Source organism: Triticum urartu, chromosome 2A, assembly GCF_056163025.1.
Source record: "Triticum urartu cultivar PI428250 chromosome 2A, HENAU_Tu73, whole genome shotgun sequence".
NCBI classification, from domain to species: Eukaryota; Viridiplantae; Streptophyta; class Magnoliopsida; order Poales; family Poaceae; genus Triticum; species Triticum urartu.
Genome location: NC_141874.1, coordinates 15,055,664 through 15,067,367, shown reverse-complemented (window position 1 = coordinate 15,067,367; position 11,704 = coordinate 15,055,664).

Below are 11,704 nucleotides of genomic sequence, written 5' to 3'. Positions count from 1 at the left end.
ACGACTCACTTCCCCACCACTCATCGGAGTGGAACCCCTGGCTGATGCTTCAGCGGGAGGGGAAGGCGACGCCTCCGCTTCCGTGAAGCCCATGTGGGGTCAACGGAGGTCCTCGAAAGAGAAGAACCGGGCAAGGCACCGGTTGTGTATGCCACTGTCGCCTAGGCGGTGGCCTTCATGGGACCCAAGCGGCGGCGGAATCCCATGTTTTACCTCTCCTCGATAATGGCGGAGGACGCGGAGGCGCCGGCCACCAACTCGTCGCTCTCCGCGCACCCGACTTCTGCCTCTGCCTGCATGGTGCGTCTGCATGCACGAGAGGCGCGGTCACACGCACGGGAGGCACGTCCGCAGGCATGGGAGGCGCGGTCGTCGACGGCAGCGATGACGCTCGTGCCGCCGTGCTCCCCGCCGTGCCGCCGTGGAGTAACTCGCCACTCCTCATTTAGTGGGTCTGCAGCGACGAGTTGCTGAACCACGTGGCGGCTTCGGGTGACAACTTGCTCCGTCGGGTGAGGCACGGGAGGTGGAGTAGCGAGTTGCCTCGCTCGTATCCGGTGGGCTCGGTGGCCACCCAGCCGGCTTGTATGCCGGAGAACTGCTCTTCGGACGCCATCAGAAGAGTGGTCAATGAGAAGATTGGGGGAGCGGCGGAGGGGTGTGGTTCTTGCCCGGCGTCTGCCATTGTTTAAATAGAGGGCGAACGGGAGGAGCTCCGCCGATATTGTGTTTAATGTCAGCCCGCTCCTGAACGGATGTGTGGTCGGAGTAGGTTTCTCAGCTTCCATGCCGGGTTAATGGAGCCATATGAATGCGGCGAGGAGGCGTGTTCAGCCGGGCGCGCACCAGGTGAAACCCTTGGCCCACGCGCCGCTTCAATGGTGGAGGCAATGAGAGGTCACGTCCACTCAGAGCCATCTTCAATGCGGAGCGTCACGCTCTACAGCGACATAAATGCGGGCAGCTGGCGCCGGGCGGGAACACGCGCAGAAGGGGGGAGGTTTTTTATGGGCTAGGGCGGTCAGAAGCGGGCTTGGGACCGGTCCGGACTCCCGCAAACCTTCCCCACTTTTGTCTCGGATTTGCAGGAGAAATCGTGTCCGGACCGCTCCGCGGACCGATACAAGTTGGCACTGGATGGCTTCCGCGGTCCAGACAGCGTGGTCCGGACGGTTGCAGGAGGTTTACGGGTCCGCTTTGGAGATGCCCTTAGACGGTTATTTAGTAAGTGGTAAGTTGAACACCTCTTTAGGGCTTCTTGAAAGGATCTGTATAGGATTTTTCGAGGACTGCAATCCTTAGGAATTTTTTCTACATTAGACCTTTGACTTATATGATTGGATCTCATAGGAATTTTGTCTATGGAATTTTTTGTACTACATTTCACATGAAAATAGCAAGAAAAATATTTCCCTCACGTCGCTCCCTCCCTGGGGCGACATGGGCAGTGGCTCTGCCCCATCCACCACGCCCCTCCTGATGAAGCTATGTACCTAGGGTAGGGGCATGGACCTGTCCTAAGTGCCCTACCCAAGGACATCCCTAGAAGAAGTCACCTTTCAATCGACTTGGAGGTATCCCACTCGACGGATTCAAGACACTCGACCATGGAGCTATCACTCGACCACGAAGCCAACCACTCGACTGCCAGGAGATCTAAAGTCACTCCGCACGCAAACGGTCGGTCATTAAGTAGTTTTTATGGTCATCATAGCACTTTATTAGGGACGTTACCAGTAACGCCCAGTCTTAATGTACTTTAAACCCTGCATTACTGAGGGCCGAAGGGGCCTGGCGAACTCTATATAAGCCACCCCCTCCTTAGTATCAAGGGTTCGCACCCCTATTATTCATACCCACATAATTCAGTCGACCGCCTCCGGGCACCGAGACGTAGGGCTGTTACTTCCTCCGAGAAGGGCCTGAACTCGTAATCCTCGTGTGCTTACAACTCCTCCATAGCTAAGATCTAGCCTCTCCATACATACCCCCTACATCACTGTCAGAGTTAGAACCACGACAGTTGGCGCCCACCGTGGGGCTAGGAGTCTTAGCGCCTAGTTGGAGAAGTTGCGATTTTTTCGATCTCTTTGATCATGGTTTCGGGCGGAGCTTTGGTGGAGGGCCGCGAGATCCGTCTCGGCGCGCTCACGTTCATCGCCTATGACTCCACTTGGCTTCAGGAGGCTCCACTCGACATCGACGCGCTCCCCGTCCGCGGGGCGACACACTTTCGCGCATGTGTCCGTGGCGTCCTCCTGCGGCAGCCGTCGACCCAGTATCGGTCGGCTCCCGTGTCATCCCCCCGCCTCGTCTCTCGCCGGCGCAAGCGCTCCGGTCGATCGAGACTTCAGAGGTGGGTGAGGCATGCGGTGGCTCGCCAGTCGGCCACCCCACAAATCGCGGCAATCGAGCCCGACGAATCCCTCTACGGCCTGTTCGACTGGCTCCGCAGAGACCGCATCCGAATGCGACAGAAGTGACCCAGCGGCAGAGGTTTTGGTGATCGATGGGCTGCCCAGTCCTCCTGGTTTCCCTCGCACTGACGGAGGGGCAGGTGGGGGCGACCCGTCGCGTCTCCACGAAGAATATCTCCCCGAGCCTCTCACGTCACTGTAGCGAGAAGAACTTCGCCGCCGGAACATGGATGCACTTCACACTCCTATCGTTGGAGAAACCCCTGAGGCCCGGGCCTTGGAGGACGCGCGCTTGGCTAACTTGGCCGAGCGCACTCGACTGGAGAATCTCCAGCGAGTACTCGATGAGCGGGCGCGTCAACGGGCTCCCGAATCCAGTCGGCGTCAGCTCTTTCCGCCTACGCAGGTATATCGAACTCCGGTTCAGAATTTGGCGGCTGCGGCCCGTATAGCAGAATCGATTCAGCCCTCCCAGTCAGAGGCTGGCAGGGGCTTGTTGCAAATCAGAGCGTTGCTCCGGGCAGCGGGAAACCAGAATTCCGTTGTTTCTCAGTCGTGGAACAGGATCCATAGTCGATCAGTGGCAGCAGATACAGTCCAGTCGGCTCACAGCCCAAGATCGCCCCCGCGGCATGAGGGACGTGGAGACCGGCATGATCAGTACAGAAGGAATCATATGCGCCTCGACAGTATGATCACCGATTCGATCGTGATGATCGACGTCGAGTGCCAACCCCTCCCCCGAGGAGTGGATCATATGCGCCTCGACAGCAGGATGACAGGCGCCCTCATAGTGTTGGGCGGAGAATTCCAGTTGACCCCAGAGAACCAGGCTTTGATGCGAGATCCATTCTCGTTCAAGGTTTGGTTGACAGGAACAGAGCAAATCGAGAAGGCCACGACAGAGATGCGCCTACCAGTAGCAGAGTACACGTTTCAGGGCCAGAGTGTTTTAGTCGAGCCATCAGAGCCGCTGTGATTCCTCCCAACTTCAAGTTGGCGACTGGAGTTAGTAAGTTCACCGGTGAGTCTAAGCCTGACACTTGGCTCGAAGATTACCGAGTGGCTGTCCAGATTGGCGGTGGCAATGATGAGGTTGCTATGAAGCATTTGCCTCTCATGTTAGAGGGCTCAGCCAGAGCGTGGCTAAATCAGTTAGCACCCAGCAGCATCTACACTTGGGAGGACCTCTCCCGAGTGTTTGTCACAACCTTTGAAGGAACATGCAAGCGACCTGCAGGTCTTACAGAATTGCGGTCTTGCGTGCAGAAGCCGAATGAAACTCTGAGGGATTACATCCAGAGATGGATCACTTTGCATCACACAGTTGAAAATGTGCCAGATCATCAAGCAGTTTGTGCCTTTAAAGAAGGCGTTAAGTACAGAGAATTGATTCTGAAGTTCGGTCGAACCGGAGAGATGTCTCTCAATCGGATGATGGAGATCGCCACCAAATACGCTAATGGTGAAGATGAGGATCGACTCCGGAGTGGCAAGCACAAGGCAGTCACCCAGGAAACCGGAGGAAATTCCAGTCGGAAGCAAAAGCGGAAGGCCGAGCCAGCCGCTCCTGGGGAGGCCCTGGCCGTAACCCAGGGGAAATTTAAGGGAAAACCCAAGGGGCCTTGGAACCCCAAAAAAGTTAAGGACCAAGATGAAAATGATGTTTTGGATCTGCCGTGTCACATCCACACCAAGAAAGATGAAGAGGGTAAACTCATTTACCCAAAGCATACCACTCGACAGTGTCGGCTCCTGATCCAGCAGTTTCAGGGTAAACAGTCCAAAGATAAGGAAAAGGAGTCGGACAAAGTTGAGGACAAGGAAGATAGTGACGATGGATACCCCCAGGTCAATTCCACCTTGATGATTTTTGCTGATGTTGAAAGCAAAAGTCAACTGAAAGTCATTAACCGCGAGGTGAATATGGTTGCTCCGGCAACACCCAGTTATCTTAAGTGGTCTCAGACTGCCATCACATTCGACCAGTCTGATCATCCTACGCACATTGCCACCCCTGGGAGGCAAGCTTTGGTGGTCGACCCAGTTGTCGAAGGCACTCGACTGACTAAAGTCCTGATGGATGGTGGCAGTGGTTTGAACATACTGTATGCAGAAACATTGAAAGGGATGGGCATTCCGATGTCCAGGCTCAGTACCGGCAACATGAGCTTCCATGGAGTCATTCCTGGGAAGAAAGCCGAGTCACTCGGCCAAATTGCTCTTGATGTGGTTTTCGGTGATTCCAAGAATTACCGCAAGGAAAAGTTGACATTCGAGGTTGTGGATTTCCAAAGTGCTTATCACGCAATCTTGGGCAGACCAGCTTATGCACGCTTCATGGCTCGACCATGTTATGTGTATCTCAAATTGAAGATGCCTGGTCCCAAAGGAGTGATCACTGTTGCAGGCAATCGGAAGAAGGCAGAAGAGTGTTTTCAAAAAGGCTCAAAAATTGCTGATGCCCAGATGGCAGTGGTCGATTTGCAAGAATATCAGAAGACTGCAGATCCGAGTGAGTTGCTACGAGCCAAGAAGCCTGCTTCAGAGTCAGCTTTTCAGTTGTTGGTGAAACGAAGCCAGTTCACATTCACCCGACCGACCCAAATGCTGCTCCGACTCACATCTCAACAACGCTCGACTCCAAATAGGAAGAAGCGCTCATCCAGTTCCTCCGTGAGAACTGGGACATCTTCGCATGGAAACCTTCTGACATGCCTGGAGTTCCCAGGGGGCTGGCTGAGCACCGTCTACGATTCGACCCAAAATTTAAGCCTGTGAAAGAACATCTTCGACGGTCCGCCGTTCAGAAGAGGAAAGCCATTGGCGAGGAGGTGGCTCGGCTCTTAGCAGCAGAGTTCATCCGAGAAATTTACCACTCCGAGTGGCTCGCCAATGTTGTCATGGTCCCCAAGAAGGACAAGTCACTTTGCATGTGCATTAACTTTAAGCATATCAATCGGGCCTACCCAAAAGATCATTTTCCTCTCCCTCGCATCGACCAAATAGTCGACTCGACCACGGGGTGTGAGCGATTGTCTTTTCTAGATGCCTACTCCGGGTACCATCAGATCTGTCTGTATGGACCCGACGAGATCAAAATAGCTTTCATCACTCCATTCGGGTGCTTCTGTTATGTCACCATGCCCTTCGGCCTGAAGAATGCCGGAGCCATGTTCATGAGGATGATTCAAAAGTGTTTGCTCACTCAGATCAGTCGGAACGTGGAGGCATACATGGATGACATTGTGGTTAAGTCACGGAAGGGTTCCGACCTGCTGACTGACCTTGCTGAAACCTTTGCCAACCTTAGGAGGTATGATATCAAGCTCAATCCATCAAAGTGCACATTCGGAGTTCCGGGTGGGAAGTTACTCAGTTTTCTCGTTTCCGAACGGGGAATCGACGCCAATCTTGAAAAAATTGGTACTATTCTCCAGATGAAACGTCCTGTGCGTGTGCATGACGTCCAGAAGCTTACAGGATGCTTGGCCGCTTTAAGTCGATTCATGTCTCGCCTCGGTGAAAAGGCATTGCCTCTCTACCGACTGATGAAGAAGTCCGACAAGTTCGAGTGGACTCCAGAAGCTGATGTAGCGTTTGCAGAGCTCAAAGCTCTGTTCTCCACCTAGCCGGTGCTTGCTGCCCCAATCAGCAAGGAGCCTTTGCTGCTTTACATTGCAGCTACAGGACAAGTTGTCAGTACAGTACTTACGGTCGAGTGGGAGGAAGAAGTAAAGGCCTTCAAAGTTCAGCGCCCAGTATATTATGTTTCTGAAGTTTTGACTCCTTCAAAGCAAAGATATCCTCATTACCAGAAGCTTGTAATTACAGTCGTCAGCGACGCTCCACTATCGGAGATTTTGCACAACAGAGATGCAACTAGTCGAGTGGCCAAATGGGCGATTGAACTTCTTCCCTTGGATATCAAGTTTGAGGCAAAGAAAGCTATCAAGTCCCAAGCAATTGCAGATTTCGTCGCCGAGTGGATCGAACAGCAACTTCCGACTCAAGTTCACTCGGAGCATTGGACTATGTTCTTCGATGGATCTAAGATGCTGAATGGTTCCGGTGCTGGGGTAGTATTGGTTTCCCCCCGAGGAGATAAACTCAGATATGTTCTCCAGATTCATTTCGATTCCTCCAATAACGAAGAAGAATATGAAGCACTTTTGTATGGGTTGCGCATGGACATTTCACTCGGCATCTGTCGCCTCATGGTCTATGGCGACTCAGATTTGGTGGTGAATCAGGTGATGAAGGAGTGGGACGTCAGAAGTCCAGCTATGACTGGTTATTGCAATGCAGTGAGAAAGTTAGAGAAGAAATTCGAGGGGTTAGAACTTCATCACATCCCCCAACTGAAAAATCAAGCGGCTGATGATTTGGCAAAGATAGGCTCCAAGAGAGAAGCCATCCCCAGCAATGTGTTTTTGGAACACATCCACTCGCCATCAGTCTAAGAAGATCCTTTTACAGATGAGGCCCCGCAGCCAAAGAGTGCCACGGATCCGACTGAAGTCGAAATTCCAGCGGTGGTCGACCTAATCATGGAAGTCTTGGCAATCACCCCCGATTGGACGATACCGTACATCGCGTATATCCTGAGAAAAGAACTCCCGGAGGATGAGGATGAGGCTCGACAGATCGTCCGTCGATCCAAGGCCTTTACAGTCATAAAGGGACAGTTGTATAGAGAAAGCGCGACGGGAGTCGGTCAGAAGTGTATAACACCAGAAGAGGGTCAGATAATCCTTGATGATATCCACTCGGGGACCTATGGTCACCATGCGTCCTCTCGGACCATTGTGGCTAAAGCATACCGAGCGGGTTTTTACTGGCCAAGAGCAAATGAAATGGCGAAAGAGATAGTCGACAAGTGTGAAGGCTGCCAGTTCTACTCCAACATGTCACACAAACCAGCATCAGCCCTGAAGACCATTCCACTCATCTGGCCCTTCGCTGTTTGGGGACTGGACATGGTTGGTCCGTTGAGGACGGGCAGGAGCGGTTTCACACATGTGCTTGTGGCAGTCGACAAGTTTACCAAATGGATTGAAGCTAAGCCTATCAAGAATCTTGATGCTTGCACTGCTATCAGTTTCATCAGAGAGTTAACATTCAGATATGGAGTCCCGCACAGTATCATCACTGACAATGGGTCAAACTTTGATTCAGATAAGTTAAGAGCCTTTTGCGCCTCGCAAGGCACGCGAGTCGACTACGCATCGGTCGCCCATCCCCAGTCGAATGGACAAGCTGAAAGGGCAAATGGTCTGATTCTCAAAGGACTAAAGCCTCGGCTAATGCGTGATCTCAAGCACGCGGCAGGCGCTTGGGTCGACGAGCTTCCGTCAGTTCTGTGGGGATTGAGGACCACCCCGAACCGGTCGACCGGGAGAACTCCATTCTTTCTGGTTTACGGAGCCGAAGCAGTCCTGCCGAGCGATCTACTTCACAATGCACCCCAGGTCGAGCTTTATACCGAAGATGAAGCAGAACAAGCCCGGCAAGACGCAGTCGACCTCCTAGAAGAAGAAAGGGAAATGGCTATGATTAGATCGACCATTTATCAGCAAGACTTGCGTCGATTCCATGCCAGAAATGTGAAGAGTCGAGCCTTCCAAGAAGGAGATTTGGTCCTCCGAGTGGATCAACAGAAACCACACAAGCTCGCTCCTACTTGGGAAGGCCCCTTCATCATCACCAGAGTCCTCCACAATGGAGCGTATCACCTTTACAATGTTGATCGCCAGATCGATGAGCCACGAGCTTGGAATGCGGAACTGCTCCGCCCCTTTTACACTTGAATTCTCACTCGGATGAGATGTAATAAGAAAAACTTCTGTAGTTTATTTATCAAAGACAAGAGTGTTCCAATTTTTCCTATAATTGCTGTCGCTTTTTGCTTGCGTATGAAATCCCCCAGTGGGTGACTTAGCTGCGAATCCGTTTCGCCTAAGTCTGTAAAAAAATCCTACCGAGTGGTGAGCCAGACTCCCACTCGGGGGCTTAGCCGCAGCCCTATGCTCGCCTAAGTGTTTAAAAAATCCTACCGAGTGGTGAGCTAGACTCCCACTCGGGGGCTTAGTTGCAGCCCAGTGCTCGCCTAAGTGTTTAAAAATCCTACCGAGTGGTGAGCAAACCTCCCACTCGGGGGCTTAGCTGCAGTCCAGTGCTCACCTAAGTTTGAAAAAAGTCCTACCGAGTGGAGAGCAAACCTCCCACTCGGGGGCTTAGCTGCAGCCCAGTGCTCGCCTAAGTTTGAAAAAAATCCTACCGAGTGGAGAGCAAACCTCCCACTCGGGGGCTTAGCTGCAGCCCAGTGCTCGCCTAAGTGTTTAAAAATCCTACCGAGTGGTGAGCAAACCTCCCACGCGGGGGCTTAGCTGCAGTCCAGTGCTCGCCTAAGTTTGAAAAGAAAATCCTACCGAGTGGAGAGCAAACCTCCCACTCGGAGGCTTAGCTGCAGCCCAGTTCTCGCCTAAGTTTGAAAATCCTACCGAGTGGTGAGCAAACCTCCCACTCGGGGGCTTAGCTGCAGTCCAGTGCTCGCCTAAGTTTGAAAAAAATCCTACCGAGTGGAGAGCAAACATCCCACTCGGAGGCTTAGCTGTAGCCCAGTGCTCGCCTAAGTTTGAAAATCCTACCGAGTGGAGAGCAAACCTCCCACTCAGGGGCTTAGCTGCAGCCCAGTGCTCGCCTAAGTGTTTAAAAATCCTACCGAGTGGAGAGCAAACCTCCCACTCGGAGGCTTAGCTGCAGCCCAGTGCTCGCCTATGTTTGAAAAAAATCCTACCGAGTGGAGAGCAAACCTCCCACTCGGGGGCTTAGCTGCAGCCCAGTGCTCGCCTAAGCGTTTAAAAATCCTACCGAGTGGTGAGCAAACCTCCCACTCGGGGGCTTAGCTGCAGTCCAGTGCTCGCCTAAGTTTGAAAAAAATCCTACCGAGTGGAGAGCAAACCTCCCACTCGGAGGCTTAGCTGCAGCCCAGTGCTCGCCTAAGTTTGAAAATCCTACCGAGTGGTGAGCAAACCTCCCACTCGGGGGCTTAGCTGCAGTCCAGTGCTCGCCTAAGTTTGAAAAAAATCCTACCGAGTGGAGAGCAAACCTTCCACTCGGAGGCTTAGCTGCAGCCCAGTGCTCGCCTAAGTTTGAAAATCCTACCGAGTGGAGAGCAAACCTCCCACTCGGGGGCTTAGCTGTAGCCCAGTGCTCGCCTAAGTGTTTAAAAATCCTACCGAGTGGAGAGCAAACCTCCCACTCGGAGGCTTAGCTGTAGCCCAGTGCTCGCCTAAGTTTGAAAAAAAATCCTACCGAGTGGAGAGCAAATCTCCCACTCGGGGGCTTAGCTGCAGCCCAGTGCTCGCCTAAGTTTGAAAATCCTACCGAGTGGAGAGCAAACCTCTCACTCGGGGGGCTTAGCTGTAGTCCAGTACTCGCCTAAGTACGGAACACATCCCAACCCGCAAGGACGATGAGGTGCGAGTCGACTGCTACCTTCTCCTTCGGAGCTGCACCACAAATACGAAGTTATTTCGAGTGAAGAACAAGTTCCACTCGACAGATAATCCATGAAGATATTCAACAATAAATCAAGTTCGGATAAGATCCAAAGGTCCTGGACCGCGGATCAAAGTACTCGAGCTTCCAGCTCGACAGAGTTTAACGGTTACAAAATCCACTCGGCATTCCGAGGCAAATTTAAGGTGAAGCATAAAAAGTTTGTATTCCTCAAGCGGAGGACTGGAAGGGGCGACGAACTCGTCCAAGTCGATCCCGTCTGCAATGCGAGTGGCAGCAGCAATGAAAGTCTCCATGAAGTCTTGAAAGCTGTGCTTCCTGGTATTGGCAACTTGGATGGCGGCCAACTTTTCCTCTCGCGCCTCCTTGCAGTGGATGCGAACCAGAGACAGAGCGACGTCAGCGCCACATCTAGCAGAAGATTTCTTCCATTCCGCCACTCGACCTGGGACTTCATTCAGTCGAGTCATCAGGGACTCGAGGTCATTCTGAAGCGTCGTCCTAGGCCAGAGCGACGTGTCGATCCGCGACATCGCAACCTTCAACCGAGCAAGATAGTCAACAATGCCGGCAACACGAGATTCCAGTCGGAGCACGTTCATAGCAGCCTCGTCCTTCACTGGAGAATTGATGGGGTCCAAGCCTGTCTCCACTCGACTGGTCTCCTCTTCGAAGTTCCGGCAAAATTCTGTAAACACGATTCAAGAATAAGACAACGGCTCTGCACGAGTTCGGTAACTGCAAAACAGTCGGGCCAGAGTAATTACCCTCGAGCATGACGAACAACTTCTTGGCGAGTCCACCGAGATAAGCCTCCAGATCGTTCCTCTTCCCCGCCAGTTCACTTGCCTTGTCATTCAGAGCTATCTTGTCGTTCTTCAGACGGCTGACTTCTTGATTACACTACACCACAACATGGATGCAATGGCATGTAATCTGCCGGGAAAATGCACTTAAGAGGGCAGAAAAACTGTCGGGACAGAGTTTCTCCCGGCAGATTGAACTGCCACAAGAACGGCTGCCCGGGATTAGTTCTCCCGGCAGATAAACTATTCCCGGCAGTTTCCTTGCCCTGACAAGTTTATTTGCCGGCAGTTTACTTTCTCTTGGCAGATTAGTTATGGAGTAGGAACTACATCTACCGGCAGTTTGGCTGCCTGTACAAAGACATTTACCCGGCAGGTAATATGCCAGCACGTGTTGTTCCACAAGCAGTGCATTATATCCCTAATTTAATATTCAATCATTATGTTGAGCCAATCAGGATAGATCAAACAGCTTATACATACACTTCAATCAATGTTACATGCAAGGCCTCATTATATAACATTAAACGATTAAATACATATACATGCATGAATCGACCAGATGTTGTGCCACAAGGCAAAGTACATATGTTTAGAAAAAGATACTGTGCCAAACAACCAAAATGAGCATACATTGGCTGATGTGTCAAAACGAACATCAAAATGAGCGAAGTGAACTTGCCAACGTCCCCAGGCTCAATAAACAAGACATATTACATACTCCCCCATCCCATAATATAAGATCGTTTTGCAAAATGATCTTATGGGTCGGATGGAGTATATATATTATAACTCCAACTTGTTAGATCTTCCAAATCTCCAGCAACTTGTAGATCTTCCAAACCTCTATCAACTTGTGTATGTTTAAGAAACCTGCAACATTATACATAAGACACTACAATACATAAGCTTGTAGACAGAAGATACTATACATGAATCTTATAAGATATTATACAT